Raw genomic sequence first — 4,977 nt, 5'->3', positions numbered from 1 at the left:
TCCCTTCCCTAGCTATGACTCATTCACTACAAGACATGTTGTCAGACAGCCATCAGAGCTGTATGACCATAGACACATTATTGAAACATGAATCTAGAATTGTTTTCTGAAATGCATGGCCTACTGGCCAACCTGATTTTTTTTTTTTTTTTTTTTTCACAGTGAGAGAATAGTTTATTTTATTCACACTAGTTTTCCAATGTCAATAGCCAGGGTTGAATTTGTTAACTGATGTTAAAAATAAAAATGCCCCTAACTCTACATAATTAACCCATCTCATGTCATTGTAGTTGTAAAACAAGTTAAAAATAAATAAATAAAAAAAAAGAGGTGTTGTACTATCTCACTGTGAGAGAATCGTTGCCAGGTATGAAATAGGATGTAAAGTTCTTCCTGTCCTAGAAAAATAACCATAATGTAGAAAATCCTACACCAAATGTTTCTGATGTGTGTGGGGTCACCATGTTGAGTTGCCTTAAATTGTGGGTAGTCTCTTTTTTTTTTTTTTTTTTTTTTTTTTTTGGCAGTCCTAGTGTGCTGCTCTGCATAGCTACTTCCCATACTCTGCTATATATGCCAACAAAATGTCAGAGATCTGCTAGGAGGGTTGTCATATTGGGCATATGAATTACATATGCACGTGTGCATGGTAAAGCTGCAGGCAGCTAGTGTGTGAACTAATGCCGTGAAGCCATAAAACGTGTAATTAGTGTGTCCAGTTTAAGTGGTCAGTCCGTGTTCCCTAGGACTGCTTCAAATTATTAAGTTCATAGGGGCATATTCAATTGTTGCGGGCTTCTGCGGCGTTAAAACTACCGTTATTACGGTAGTGGTTAGCTGGATGTCAGCGCGCGGCTCAGGGAGCTGCGAGCTGAAATAGTTTTTTACGCGCATTTACGGTAATAGTGCGTGCGCCGCAAGATTTTCTGCGTTTCCGCCGACAATTGAATATGTCCCATAACGTGTGTTCCTGAAGTATAGAAAACCAAAAGTGTATTCCTGCTGTGTTCTTTCCCATCATAAATTATTCATGACTGTGTCACCTAGGGTACCCTTCCCTTCCTTTACTTTACTGGAATCCCTTCACCAATGTTCTCTTCTTCTAGAAAGAACTTGTAGGTGACTCGTGAAGAGCCTTTGTATGAAGGTGGGGTACTGTGTGACAAGAACATGCCGTCTTCAAAAGTAATGCTGACTCAGTACACTACTCTGACAGCCAGTGTGAAAGAGGAAGTGAGCAGGGATTCCTGAAAAGGGGAGGAGCAACGCAGGAAGTTATTGTACACATGTACACACAGGATGTCATGTTGATGAAATAATTTGGTCTATACTTTATAATAATACACATTCAGATTTTTATACCACCACCCTTCTTCATTTCAACTGAGTTTTACTCAGTTGAAAATACGTACGTGTAGCTAACATAAAACAGAATTAGTTAAGATAGAATAAAAAAAATTTTTTTTACTTTTTTTTGAAGGGCTGGCTGGCAAATTTTAGAAACTTTTTTTTTTTTGGCACCACCTAATAAAAATAGTTTCTGGAGATGAAATAACTAGTGCTGAAAGGCTCAGCGCTGTAGCTCTGGCTCATGCCTTGTGTTTGCATATGCTTCGATTATAGACTAGCAAGATTGTGCTACTGTCCGTAGGATCTCCCACACGGTGACAAATTGAATTTCCAATATGGGAATAAACCATGTAATAAACTGATAGTTGCTATTTATAATCAGCAGTAAGTAACTTCCTACTCTGAGGTCCACTTTCATGGTATCCTAGTTGTTCGCACCCCATCTTTACCAACCATTTACAGACCTCTCTCCAACACATAGACTCGGACTATCCTTCAACTCTCAGAACCTGGAAGGCACAAACATTATTGTAACAAGCCGCAATTTAATCTAGCTACTAATAGCATCTTATTAGAACTAAAGTTAACATTTATAATAGAATGAATAGCTCTCTCCATGATGCCATACTTCTGGTCAGAAACACTACATAGTCTAAATTGACTGATAATAGAGCTTACAGGGAACTAGAGAATAAGGTCACTTATATTACACTTGTAGTAATGTAATGAAAAGAAACATTCTTATATTGGGATGAACTCCTATTTTAGATTTAATGTCTGTTTCAATACTGCTCAAATATAATCCTTATCCTGAATGGGTTTTTTTTCTTTCCGAATTCTTTATTTTAGCCGGTGAATTATGTAACGAGTACATATAACACTACAATTGAATTGTAAATAGTAAACCACAAATGTAAGGTGAAATGTAATAGTCAAACATGAGTGGCTTAACAAAAGCATGAACATAGAACTAAGGTGTGATAAAATATGACCAGTGTTTTAAGGGTAACAAAACTTAAGATTGGAGAGGAGTGGGGGGAAAAAATGGTGCAGAACTAATAAGGAGAGGAGAGCAGTGTCCTTGATAATTCACAGAGAAGAGTCGCTAGGTACTGGGAATATCGAGAAGGCACCATCACAAAGATGGGGGGGCAGGGGTAGTATGAGCGGTTGACTTATCGCCAGGCATGGACCAAGGGAATCGAGAGTGAGCTTTTCCAATTTTGTGCAGCTAGCTTCCTGTAACATCTATTGAGCTCTTGGGGAGGGTAACAAAACAAGAATATCCAAGGGTCCTTTACCACCGGGCCTTTAAAGAGAATGTTAAGGAGTCTGTGTACTTTAGCACAAAAGGGAGTTGATAAATGACATGACCACCATATATGAAGCATTGGTGCCCCTGTGCCTACAGTCTCTCAAACAATCAGAGCGGAGGGCAATATTTGTTGTGACTTGCTTGAATATACCACCTCATTCTCTTTCTATGTAATATTAATGCTGTAAACAACCTGACTTGCATACGTGAGCACACTCACACTTGTGCCCTCCATGGACGTGAGCACTCTCACACCCGTGCCCTCCATGGACGTGAGCACTCTCACACCTGTGCCCTCCATGGACGTGAGCACTCTCACACCCGTGCCATCCATGGACGTGAGCACTCTCACACCCGTACCCTCCATGGACGTGAGCACTCTCACACCCGTACCATCCATGGACGTGAGCACACACACCCGTGCCCTCCATGGACATGAGCACTCTCACACCTGTGCCCTCCATGGACGTGAGCACTCTCACACCGGTGCCCTCCATGGACGTGAGCACTCTCACACCCGTACCATCCATGGACGTGAGCACACACACCCGTGCCCTCCATGGACATGAGCGCACTCACACCCGTGCCCTCCATGGATGTGAGCAGACACCCCACCCCCTCCCCCCCCCGTGTGCCCTTCACTGGCTTTTGCACCCAAACAATGTAAAAACGCAAAGAATTTTCACTCAAAAAGTGTGTTCTTGGCACACACACCTATTTTTTTTTAACACCCTTCAAGTGACTGAAGGGGCATTTTAGAAGTGTATCTGAAGTTAAGTGCTTCAGGGTAACTTTAAAAAAAAAAAAAAAAAAAAAGGAAAAGTTTAATTGTATCTTTAGGACCTAAGAGAATAAGGAGAGCAAAGCAAACAAAAAAGGAGTAACTTTGCACCTGGGCAGAACCATGTTACATTGGAGGGGGAGGTAAATTTTTAAAAAGTGCAGACACATTTATATTTGGGACAGGGCATGTCCTAGATCAAACTATAAAGCAAACAAGTATTTGTGTGCTACATGGAAAAACAGCAAGTATTTAACATAGGTGCAAAATAATAAACTAATTTGCACCCCTTGCATTGTAACATGGTTTGTCCAGGAGAAAATGTACTTCTTTTTTGTCTTGCTTTCCTTAATGACTCAAGCCCTTAGTGTTTATTTATGCACCGGTTACAATATTTAGCTGTTTTTATCGTACTGATCATTATATGGATTTAGCTATTCAAATGTCTGGTCTATATTTCTGACAACAAATGGAACATTATTATCACATAATCTCCCGTTCTTAACTTATGGATAATGTGAACCTTATAGATAGATCATGACCTTGACATATGTAATGGGTAGCAGGGCACATTATAGTGTGGGTTGTACCAAGTAATACTTGTGATTTCAAAAGGCCATTTTCTAGGATCTATATAACCATGTCTCCTTGGTGTAAACTCTTACTGTGTCTAATGAAGGGAATCTCCAACTGCAGAACCTACAAGGTCAGAGTGACCTGCGGAAGGAAAAGCAGCTTCCTCCCTGCTGTACACTGTGTCCTTTGTCTGCCCAGGATGTGTCTCTTACTCACAATAGCAACTCACGGGCTGCGGGAAGTCGGGGCATAGAGAGGGATGTGTGATCCTTATTAATAGAGTAATTCATGTGAGGGAATATCCCATAGAACTCTGAACACTACACAATGAAGCAATGCTATATACAGGGTTAACAAAGTTTACTCCCCCCAATCTATTCCAGAGTGGTTAGACAGAGCTAAGTTTCTGTATTATTTAGTGAAACTTCAGGTGTCACGGACAGGGTCAGAGTAATGTTGGGTTCAAATAAAGAATGATGTTACCATAGTGAAGTGCTATATATTTAATATATATTATGATTTTTTTTTATTTGAAAGCATATATATTCATGCACTGGATCCTGTTAAAGACATTATCATAATATAATGCACAGTTGAGATTTAAAGAGCGCTGTGGCTGCAAAATAATTACCTCGGGGGGTGCCATATTAGCTTGCAGTATACAGCCCTATTTTAAAGTATAGCTAAAGTATCAGTGCCCGATTTATAGTTATTGTTTAGGGATTTATTGATCATATATCCCATTGCACAACTTTGTAATTAGTGTGCCAATTCTTTGTAACATATTATGTTCTTTTTAGTGAAGATTATTAGGACAGGATCAGAATCCACTGTTTAATTATAATATAAGATGATCTTCTACCTGCAGGATCAAAAAGTATTCATCTTAAAGGATCACCTGACATTAGATGGGAATTGATTACCAGAATGGTGGAGGTTCCTTGCAAGTTTAGGG

The sequence above is a fragment of the Mixophyes fleayi genome, chromosome 1 (assembly GCF_038048845.1).
Source record: "Mixophyes fleayi isolate aMixFle1 chromosome 1, aMixFle1.hap1, whole genome shotgun sequence".
NCBI classification, from domain to species: Eukaryota; Metazoa; Chordata; class Amphibia; order Anura; family Limnodynastidae; genus Mixophyes; species Mixophyes fleayi.
The sequence above is the reverse complement of the archived record's forward strand: the minus strand, read 5'-3'. Positions refer to the sequence as shown.